This window comes from Parasteatoda tepidariorum, chromosome 9 (genome assembly GCF_982258835.1).
Source record: "Parasteatoda tepidariorum strain Cologne lab strain chromosome 9, Ptep-v5.0, whole genome shotgun sequence".
NCBI lineage: Eukaryota > Metazoa > Arthropoda > Arachnida > Araneae > Theridiidae > Parasteatoda > Parasteatoda tepidariorum.
Window position 1 is genome coordinate 39,851,239 of NC_141763.1, and position 12,694 is coordinate 39,863,932.

The window sequence follows — 12,694 nt, forward strand, 5'->3', positions numbered from 1 at the left end:
TTTTCGAACACGTATTCTTAAATCTTGGTGTTTTGGTACGTGCATTGTAAATTTTATTTTGAGAGTTGTTGGAAGAGTGGAAAAAATGGATAAATTCCATCAAAGACTTTTCAAAGAGTTCTCCCCCCATTAAATTAATTGTATTTACTTTTTAACTTAATGCAAGAGCCTTACGTCTTTCAACCTTTTTTGAAATTTGTGTCTCAGTAATGCTAAGTTTCTTAGGATGAGAATTATATTTTGTTCATAACTTTTGTTTTTCTTCAGTTTAAGCTATGAATAGTTGTAAAAATAGAAGAAGAGATGTTAGTTTTAATGATTAATTTTTTACATACTAACGTACTATCTTCATATTTTTGAGGATCCATATGCAATGTGCTATTCAATTTAAAATTTTATTAATTCAGGAAAAAAATAGATAGGATAAATTTAAAAAAATGACACAATTTTAAATATGAAAGCAATTGTTTGCACATTTGTTAGTCATATTTTATGGTTACTCACTTCCCCCCACGCAAGATAAAACGTTATCCCGATTTAAGATGTTCTACTGTAAATGGGACTGTAAAAAAGAAACCCATTTAATTTGTTGAAAATTGTATTTTCTAGAATTTAGTCGAAAAACTGAAGGCTAAAGCTAGTTCAAACCCTCAAAAGAGCTTCAACGTTTGTGTAATTGTACGCCTTACATTATGTATAATGTTGAACTGTTAATCCTCGTTCTATAAAACTTAAATTGTATAAAGAATTTAAATTGTTTCATTTTCCTAATCTAGCAAACTACAAGCTCTGTAGATGTTCACTTAATCTCATTCACATTTGGAATAATTTAAACATTCTAATTATGCGATTGATTCAAAAAGTTAAAAGATATAACAGAGTTTTAATTTACATTACATTTAACGGTTAATGACCATGGAGTAAAAAGTTTACTAATTTTAGGAAACGGTGGTCCACGCTGTCTCTATCGAAGGGGTATTATGAGTACCAAATGATAAAATATAAACTGTTTTATTGCGGCTCAAGAGAATATCGAACTATATGAAATTGAATAAAGAGTGATAATATTCCAATTGTAATTAATAATTGAGAAAATTCATATGAAAATACAATGTTTTAAGTAATTTTTGTTAAACAAGAATGCTGAATTCCTTATATCAAGGAAGAAAAATCAGACCTAAGGATTCGATTTTCATGCACCTCACATCATTCATAAATGTATTTCATGTGTTGACCTAGAGTTTTGGAAGATCTTTTACATCAAGAAAAACAACTTTCTAATCTTGCTGCTATAATATGTTTTTCAAGTATTTAGTAATCATTATTTTTTAATTTTCATAATAATTTAATGTTTTACTTTAAACTTTAGTGCGATGTAACCTCTGTCAGATAAAATCGTCTCTGCCTTACATCCCCGCCATTTATCCTATTGATGAAGGTGCATCCTCGTGAAACTGAAACGCTTATAGTTTTTAATTCTTTTTAATTCTCTACCTTACATCTCTGCCATTTATCCTACTGATGAAGGTGCACCCTCGTGAAACTGAAATGCGTATAGTTTGTAATTCTTTACCTTACATCTCTGCCATTTATCCTACTGACGAAGGTGCACCCTCCTGAAACTGAGACGCGTATAGTTTTTAATTCTCTACCTTACATCTCTGCCATTTATCCTACTGCTGCAGGTGCTCCCTCCTGAAACTGAGACGCTTATAGTTTTTAATTCTCAACCTTACATCTCTGCCATTTATCCTACTGCTGAAGGTGCTCCCTCCTGAAACTGAGACGCGTATAGTTTTTAATTCTCTACCTTACATCTCTGCCATTTATCCTACTGCTGAAGGTGCTCCCTCCTGAAACTGAGACGCGTATAGTTTTTAATTCTCTACCTTACATCTCTGCCATTTATCCTACTGCTGCAGGTGCTCCCTCCTGAAACTGAAACGCGTATAGTTTTTAATTCTCTACCCTACATCACTGCCATTTATCCTACTGATAAAGGTGCACCCTCGTGAAACTGAAACGCGTACAGTTTTTAATAAATTTTTTATCATAAGTGATTTTAAAAGTTGTTTGTTAATAGAATTTAATGAAGCCCAAGAATAGTAAATAAGCTTGCATATTATTAGCAAAAATTTAAATATTATTCTTAAAAAGAAAATACTCATTTATCTGAAGTAATATTTTTTTATTCTTCTTTTAAACGTTGTTTATAATCAATTTTCACAAAACTATATGCCTAAAAATTAAAAGGAATCCTAAAACGTTAAAGAGGTTTGCATATTATTGACAAACATTTAATAAGTTTTTTTTTTAAAGAAAATAGTTATTTGTGTGAAGCAACAATTTTTTGATTCTTCATTTATTTTACACTATAAAGATGTTTAATTTTTTAAGTGTGTAACATCGTGTAACGCATAATATTGATAAATGAGTATTTAAGGAATTTTTTTAAAAAAATATTTATTTATGTGAAGCAATATTTTTTGATCATTCATTCAAACCCTATTTTTAATGAAATTTGTAAGAAAAAATGTATGCCTTAAAAAAATTGATTCCTTAAAGGTCATTAAGTAAGTTGTCATATTATTAAGAAATATTTAGGGATTTTTATTTAAGAAAATGGTTGCTTGTGTGAAGCGATAATTTTTTGATTCTTCATTTATTTAACACTATAAAGATGTTTAATTTTTTAAGTGTGTAACAGTGAGTAACGCATATTATTGATAAATAAATATAAGTGTAGTATTGTATAGAGCTCATTAAATGCTTTTTCCTTTTAATTAGAAATAAAAAAACAACTAAATACTGTATTTTTTCTTTTATAGAGTAACAATAAAAAATTTGTTTATTAAAATAAAAATAATAAAATTTTCAAAAATGCTTTGAAAACCTGTTTTTTTATTACATTTTTGAGTCCTTATACACAAAATTTGTTTTACATTATTTGTTTACCCATGTGATATAATATTTTCACCCCTATATGCGTCTTATGCAATAACAAAGATGCACAAATAAGATGCATGTCTGTATAAAAACATCTTAACCTCCTATACATAACGATATTATTTTGTCTCACAACACTTTTCCTACTACATAATTTATTCAAAAGAATTTATTTTTCTAGTGCGATGTACTATTTTATTAAACTTGTACCAAATTTAATAATATAAGCGCCTGTGCAAATAAAATCAATGTTATATATTATCTTTATTATTTAATACTCATCTTAATTTTATATGCATGAGAGATATTTATCGAAATGGAAAGTACAACTGATACATATTGTATTGAATTAGTAAAATCTAGTAAAGAATATCTCAATCTAATAATTAAATAAAAGAATTAATTTAATCAGATGCCGTTGCCTCAAGCCAGAGCAAATAGATAACGCAATAAAGAGTGAGGAAGTTGCGTAACAAGTCCTGAACTATGCTTTTCTCCATCATTTTAAAGGAAAAATTTGCTTTTTCTATTACAGAAAGATATAATAAAAAGAGATTCTTTTTAACACGTAGAGGAAAAGAAAACTTTTTATTCTTTATCAAAATATTTACCTATTTTAACGCTTGCAGAAACAAAATTTCGCCAAAAATTCACTCAAAACATTATTTTGGAATGACTCTTTTCAACGTTAATGCATAAGAAGCAAAAACAAAAAGAGCTTAACTATCGTCGTTTCGCCAGGGCAGAAACAACTCAACTCTTGAGGAAATCTCAATTTCAATTCGGAAATCCCTACTCGGAGGGGTGGTTTTTATTGAAGCGAGTTAAGAAGATGGGGGGAAAAAGAATATCTCCTGGAATATAAGAAATAAAATTTGCATTATTTGCTCCTGATTTTATTGAGCCCAACCTCATACATATTTCAAAGGGACACTTAAAACTATATTTTCTACCAAATATACATTTTCACGTTTCAGATATGTATATGGTGATTTGAATAAAAAATTTATGTATACCTGGTTTAAATTCCAGGTAGTAAATGATGCAGGATGCACAGTTTTCCATTTACGGTAGAAATTGAAATAAATGTTTGGGAATTGCAAAGCAAAAGGGTATTAGCATTGATATTATATTTCTTGCGTTCTAAATTATACTTTAATGGCAACAGAAAATTCAATTTTAATGGTTCAGATGTATCATATGTCATCCGTACTCCAATTCGCATATATTTTATATGTTACGACTTGAGATGGAATTTAGTGTTTACTTTCGAGAATTTGAAAATTAAATCTGAGGTTTAATATGAGAAAACAACAATGTCAGGAACTAAATACAACAATTCAATTGCACGATATTTGTTGAAGAACTTAATTTTACTATTATGTTAACATTAATTTTATGTTAACATTATGTTAAATTTTTTTTTATTATGTTAACATTAATTTTATTATATGACACTAGTGGGCTGCCCCCCCTGCTCGCTAACGCTGGTCAACCCCCGAAAATTGCTACGCAATCTTGCTTCACTCGCTACTAACTTAGGTACATTGCAAATGCACAAAATTCTAAGAATTCAAAACAATCATTCAAATCCATATAACAACTTTCTTTTTTTAAAAAAATTGCATCTTTTTAGTAAATACTAAGTCATTAAAATAAATTTGAATTCAAATAAATGACATGTAATTCGTTAAACCTATTAGAAATGTGCTATAGTATAAAATCTTAAAGCGTAGCAGCACGACTGAGACTCATTTCTCAATGAATAACTAATAACAATAATAAACAAATAAATTCGTAATATATAAATTCGTGAAAAAAAGCGCTTTCGACAAAATACTAAAATAGAGATCTACCGACAAAGACTACTCACTTCTGCCTAGCTTAATAGTATGAGATTGCCGCAGATGATAGGGTGAATTTCGGAAGAGATCACATTTGGTGAGAATGCTCTCTCTGGTTATCTCAGTTTCCGTTTTTAAAAGCGCTATATGTTGAGTCACCTCAGCAAGATTTGGCATGTGACATTTTTAGCGGCAATCATTAGTCGATTTTCTAGCGTTGCCATTCGGGGAGTTGTAATGAGGCTTTTTTTTTGTCGCCGTGTAAGAGAAATATATATATAGATTGGTTAATGTTGCGGTGAAAGTAGTTTTTTTTCAACATTTTGTATTCATAGTAAAAACAATCAAGCTATAAGTTCGATTTTTTTGTTGCTTATCACTAGATTTTGTTTAGCGAATTACAGAACCGTAAGCTAAGCATGGGCACTGGTTCTTCTTGAATTAAGATAAATATGAGTCATCAATGTTAGAACAAGAACTTGTGAACGCCAGACCTACGTTCATTTATGCCCATGTACTTGTATGTATGTTCTGTACCCACTTGTACTATGTATAAAACTACTGTTTTTTTACATTTTTAATATTTCTTTTAACTACTAAGAGGAACGAATGTGCATTATTATCGAATTTTAAGAAAGATCTATTTTTGAAATTTGATTTCTCAGGAGCTATTCAACCGATTTCATTCCAATTTTGTATTTTACCATATCAAATTAAATTCTTTAAAGTAATGTAAAAAGATTTCAAGTAATGTCAAAAGATTTTTTGACTATTATTAGATAAAAATAAATAAATATTTATTAAAAATTATTTTTGGCTCGGAATTTCCGTTGTATTAAAATTGCTTGCAAAAAATTTTCCTCTCTTTCAAAAATTTCTCGAGATATGGCAAAAAGTAAAATTAACAGTTAGGGGTCCAAACTTAGGACCACTCTTCTGACTAAATTATTGGGACCATATTTCCCAGATTGCGGCAACCCGCAATATTTTGGGGGTCAGAAATCCGAATCGGACGAAAAAAGGACTGTTAGAACTCGCAAAAGAGAAGACTGGACCTTTCGCTTAATGTATTTAATTAATTATATTATTTTAACGAACTAGATAAAAAAAATCTTTTTCAACTTTTTAAAATTTATTTTAACCTTTAAAGAGTAGATTTGTATAAGGCTTTCGAGCTAAATTGTTTATTGGAGATGGACCACTATTTGTGAGGGTATATCATTCTACAAAATTATTCTATTTTAGAAAATAAATAAAATTACATTTGTAACTAATTCATATTTCTCCCATTGGAACGTTTAATGGGACCAGTGTGAACATGTGCAATCTAGCCCCACCATCAGGTTTTTACACTAGTCCCACAAAGATATCTCTTTGCTTATGCCCCCTAATGCTGGTTAATTGAAATTATATAAAACAAAAGTTAATATAAAAATAGGTATAAAAAACAGTATAATTTATAACATATAAACTTTTGTTGAAATTCTGAAAATAAAATATGTTAGTAAAAGAGTTAATTTTGGAGTTACTATTGCACCTTAAAATTCTTTTCTTACAAATTCGCAGTCTGTACGGTACTGTACATCAATAGCAGTTAATCTTAGTACGTAGTATATGCATTAATTAATATTCGCTGTGAGATTACGTAACTACATTTGGAACTGTACATCAATGTTGCCAAACCAATAAAGAAAAAGTTATTCAAGATGTCTACGGTACACTGTTAAAAAAACTGATCAAATTACGGGAAAATCAGTAAGCGAAATCCTTTTCATAGTAAAATCCATTTTTACTGCAGCCTGTAACGGAAAAAAATGATATACCGTAAATTTTACATTATGATAATTTATAGTAAAAATGAATTTTTTGGATGATGCACCAGAAGTTTTAGTACTTAATACCGTTCATTTATGCGTGGTCCCATGTCCACACTAGTCTCCTCTCCCCTACTTTGTTTTATATTGTTTTGATTAACTTTAATTACGTTTTCTGGAAATTTTGTTTCAAGATCAAAATAGAGTTTAAATTCTATTTAAAAAAAGGACAAAAACACTACACTCAATAAACCTCAACCTGTAAAGAGTCCAAAATAAATAAGCCATAATTTTCCTAAAGCTAATTCCAAATCCTACAAGCATAGAAAACGATTTTTATTTCTAGAATTTCCATAAAACATTATTTATGCAAACAAACAATTTTAAACCTTTAAAAAATTTCAATAAATCCTCTGTTGCCAGCTGTATATCTTAATCTTTTCTTAAAAGAATATCTGCCTGGAAGTTCTTGGTACCTTTTACAAAGATAAAACTCTTTTATACGAACATGTATTTTTAGGATATAGAGAAAGTTTCACATTCTTAAGAAGTCATTAGGTTTGCCTGCATTTTAAGTAATTGCCAGTTCACGGAAAACCTTCCATTTAGGCAAAATCCCTCTGAAATTTATGAGATGGCTATTAAGGAGGATTTAAAATGCATTACAAGTCATTAGTTCAGCCCTCAGTTAAACAGAAACCTACGAGGCTCTTAAGTCAAAGTGTAAGTCATTATTTTTGGGTTTTATGCGGGAAATAATTTAATTTGCTCTTTTAGTGTTTGAGATTAACTTTATACGCAGAATTTAGGATTAGCTTTCAGAATTTTTTTATAATGTTAAGTATCATAATCAGGAGAAACAAAAATTCTGAAGGATTTAAAAAAAAATATTTTTGTAAGGAATTTTAAGAGAAAAAAAACAGTTCATCGTATTTCAACCACTTCATGAAAAATTAAAATGTACGATAGAATCCAAATATTTTAGTTAACTGACGTTTTACAGTTCCCTGTAGTACGAGTTTAGTGGTTTTGATTTTTGAATTATTTTAATTAAATAGCCATGTCTTTATTTAAAATTTATTTTATATAAAATTCATTTTTGTTTATTTTTTTTCATCTGTACGGACTGCATTGAATTCTATAGATAATAAATTGCTCTGATTGAAGAATTGAATAGCACGGGGTTGAAAGCAGCGCCAAGTACAAAGAAACAAAATCAAACCTTATTGCAAATCGAGTCTGACGAATTGAGATAGATGAATAATTTTGTGAAAAGAGTTTTTATTTCTCTAGTGACACATTTTTAGACTTCTTTTGGTTTACCGGTCTAATACACGAAATCAGTTTTTTTTCCAAATAGTATTACCTTTTTTCATAACCATTGTTGAACAGCCAACCCAATTTTGGATTTACGACTGCTAATGTTTAACTCCTTAGCCTTGTACTTTTGAACCCTATCCAGAAGACAAGGGAACTCCTGGATCAAGTATTGGGAGAAATTTGCCTTCGTGGAGGACTTTTTTGAAGGAACTAACCAGCATTTGCGTTACATAGAGAGGAAGACCACGGGATTCTCCCACGGTTAGCCTGACGGAAAGGGGACTCTCACTGTGGATCCGTCTACCACTCAGCATATTTCACGTCAGCACTGTGGTCAGTGCGAGCCGAATGCGGTATTCATATTGACCAGCCATCGCTGGGACTCGAACCCGGTCCACTTCATTAGAAGGCGAACGCTCTACCACCTGAACCATCGCTGCTGTAGTATTACCTTTGGAGATTTAGGTGGGAGTTGTAAATCAATGAGTTGTATGAGAAATTAAAAACAATGATTTTCCAATAGTAGAAGCAACAGAAAAAGCTGTGTTTATCTTTGAAATCAGGTTAAAAAATACATTAACAAACAAAAATTGCTTTTTTTAAAAATAAGTAAAACAAAATTAGTGATGCTGGAAATTAGGTATATTAAGATGTATTGTGCTACATTAATATATGACTGCTCTTAATATAATACTTATTATAAGTACCAAAATTAAAAATTACATTTATTAATTTTAATTTTTTTAGTTCGAGAACTCTAACTAATGATAGTAAATATGATACTTAAAAAATGTCACACGGTCCCTAAATGTTTTGCATTTTTTCGCATTCTCTCTGGATGGTTTTAAACATGAAATTAATATATACTTCATCAGTTTTGATGAAAATGAATTTTTGGTGAATTAATTCTAACGTTTTCTATAGTTAACTTACATTTCCAAAGTATTAAAAGTGCACTTAAATAATTTATTCTCAACAAATTTCACAGCATAACGATATACTAAAATCTAAAAATTTTATTTTACGAGAAGTTGCGACCAAGAAAACTATTGTTTTTGCTTTATCATGATAACTATTTTTGTTTTCAATACATTATGGAGCAATAAATACGAAAACATTAATTTGTTTGCAACAAATATTATAACAATGTCATTAACGAGCATTACAGTCTCCTTTTACTCATCTTCTCTCGAAAATGATCCTTAATTATCAACAGAAATAATCTTTCCATTTATCATACAGTTTTATCGCTCAACTTGGTTTCCATACAAATGACTAGTTAAGTATCGCAATTTATTATGCCAAGAGGTATCGCCAACAATATCCTAATTCCATTATTCTTGGCGAAACTACTATTCTGAGTTTCCAGCCGGGTGCTTCCATACAAAATGTATGTTCTTTAAGAAGTTCTTGGCGAATAATCTTTCTATGTTCGATTCGTTCACTTCATCTATCCATCAATTCAGCTTGGAGAATCATCAAAAGTATTAGCTTCATATCGCCAAATTAACTGGTCATATGGCGAACCTTTGACTGATGAGACGTATTATCGATAAGCTCTGTGACAGGATATCGATGCTGCTTCTGCTTGATCGATGATGCGATATTCCGATTAACGTCAAACTCGATTTATTTTGCCCAGGATCTTGTTTTTCTGGAATGAAAATGGTATCTTCTGATTGAAGAACGATTCAGTAGATCATAATATTTGCATAATGTCGGGGAGTTTCTGCTATTTAAGTCTGTTTCATTTCCCCTTTTTATGTTTTGAAAGATTTCGCATGCTTCCTCATCATATTTATAAACATTTACCGAATTTTCAGTAAATAAAAAATTTTTATTAAAGAAAATAATGCAGTCATATAGGGCAAAATGTAGTGATTTAAAACAGTTTTAACATCATTTTGAAAACGTCTCCTGGCAAAGCAAGATTCTTCCTTTACTACATGATATTTCGTATTTTAAAATATCAAACTAATAATTTAAACACAAAATTTTAATTAAAATAAATCAAAAATATTTTTTTGTTAAAAAAGTCATTATAAATGCTAGTTTTTATTAAAAAAATGCAAGGTAATTTTAAATTTTATTAAAAAACTGACAGCTTTTAGAGAATTTGAGTAAAAAAGCTTCGAAGTTGGCAATAGGAAATAAAGTTGTTGTTGCCGCCAGCTACTAAAGCAAAGGGGTATAATTGCTGTTGTTTTCCAGTGGTGCCATATATGGGCAAAAATTCCACATCTGCCACATCCATACGTCACATCCGTTTTTATAGGGCGGACTCATTCTCACATCCATTACTTCATCCACAGATCGTAATTTTGACCTGAACCTGCGAATGATCAATCTCCAACTCAGTACCCTCAGAGGTATCATTCGTTATGGAAACATGGAGGATTCTGTGACCCGACATATTTGACGTGCACCGGTCACCATTTGCCGGCTGGATTCGAGCTGCTGTTCTTACTAACGTCAGTCCAGGGCCCTGCGAACCCGGTCCGAGGAAATAAAGGTTATGCATTGCTTTTAGTTTCTTGGTTCTCAATTCGCGAAAAAATCACAATTGCAGTTTTTTCCAAACAAATTGGAATTTTTTTTTATAAAAAAACTTTCGTTTAAGTTCATAAATTAGCTCCTTCAGTACTCCAAATTTACTTTGTAGGGAAATTTCTGCAGCCTGTAGACGGGCCAGCATAGCATTATTCTGCAACAAGATTTACGGAAATCTGTACATTTTCCCACACATCTTCGTAAATTTTACAGTTTTTGCTATGAAAAACTAATTGTCACGCGAACATCCAAAACAGAGGTGTGATTTTTTTTCAATACAGAGAGGTTAAAATGGAATTTAGCTTCACTACTTGATAAAAAATAATACAAGTTTTGTTCAATATCTATTTAAATAATCTGAATGCATTTTTTAATAAATTTCATTAAGCTTAAATAAGAATTTTAAAAAAAGTAATAATTAATAATAAGTTATTTTTGTTTTTTATAATTTTACCACGTTTATATCAACTTGCCTTCGTGTATGTCTCTTCGGGTGGAATACTAACCAACTTCCCGACTAGCTACAGACTTCATATTTGGCACGTAGTTCAGAATTGAAAACAATGCATGAAAATGAAGAGAAAGAAGACATACTAAGTAAAATAAAATTAAAGAAAAATTAATATTTTCGCGATTGTCTTTTGCTGTCGATTAGATTATTTCAAATTAGTGTCGCAAGTCAGTTGAAAAGTTTTAGGTGCAGTGAGTGAAAAACATTGAGATTTTGGAAGTGAGTACAAAAAAAAACAAATCAAAATCAAAAGTAATATTTTTAAAAACCACGTTTTTGTAGTGGAGAGAAAACAAAAATTTGAAAAACGAAACACGTGGTGTACATGAAATACATAATAGTACATATACACATTTTCTTGCTCATGTACATGCACAGCCACATACACATCCACATATACATCGTCATACACATGCATATACACACACATTTTCCACATTCAGATACAATTACAGATATACATACACATATTCTCATGAGCACACATACACACACTAATATAACATTACTGTTATGTATTTCATGCGCCCCACGTTTTTTGATTTTCAAATTTTTGTTTTTTAATTGTTATTCTCCACTACAAAAACGTGGTTTTTAAAAATATTACTTTTTATTTTGAATTTTTTAAAATATGAATTTATTATTTTGTATTTTAGATGTTTTAATCAAATAAAAAACGTTAATGATAATGAATGTTTCCTCTAATTTGAATGATAAATTGTAAAAATTGTCTTCCATCAACGCTATAGCTGCACATTAAAATTTTCAAGACAAGCCAGTTTAATATCGAGAATTTATATGAGGAAAATTAATAAAGATTGAATTGTTAGATATCTCGAAATCGAAAAAAATTTTTCATCCTCTTTCCTTTATCATCCTTTTTTCATATTCATCCTTTTCTATTCTTATGTGTTTTTAGTTTGAATTTTTTTTTTCTATTTCCTTGAGTTAAATGGAGCTTTTGCGGCTTCTGCTTAATGCTGCAGAAGTCTAAATTGCGTGTAGGTGCGTTGAAAACCACTCAAGGATAATAGAAAATCTATTGGGACAAAGAAACCAATTTTTTAGCAATTTCTTCTCTTTTTATTTTCGAGTAACTGACAATGACATTAAGTAAATATGTGTTTCACTTATTTTTAAACAGAAAAATATTCTAAACTTTATCTTTTTACAAACATATTTGAAAAAAATTTCTGATGTTTATAATATTTTAAACATATAATATGATATAAAATGTATGTTTACTTATACAAGTAATTTATATTCTATCTTCTGCGGAAATTATTTTATTTTAATGACCTTAACTGCAAGCATATGAGGAAATTTAATTTGTAATTAAATTATGTTATATACTTAATGAATAGCTGTCGTAAAAAATTAAAAATTTATTCATATATAACTCTAAATTTTAGAAATACGTTATAAATTTATTTAATGGAAAAATAATTTTTTTATTTAAATATTCACGTAATTTTTAGATAAGTCAATTTTAGTTAAAAGAAATCGAACTATTTATCCAACATTTTGGAACAAGCCAACCTATCGTTAATGGCTTTAAAAGGGAATTGTACCAACTTATCGTTGATGGAGTTACCAACCTACTGTCTAAAATAATTCTGTAAGAAGAAAGCTATCAATATTTTTTTAAATTAGGGAGTTTACCAGGAGCCCAACTTCAATTTAGTATAAATGTACAAAAGAGTCAATCT

The 12,694-nt window shown here is 29.7% G+C and overlaps 1 protein-coding gene across 2 annotated transcripts in view; it reads right to left on the reverse strand.

Moving 5' to 3' along the window:
- LOC107454885 (neprilysin-1) overlaps positions 1 to 12,694 on the reverse strand; it is a 241,921-nt gene that overhangs the window by 91,733 nt on the left and 137,494 nt on the right. The window lies entirely within an intron of this gene.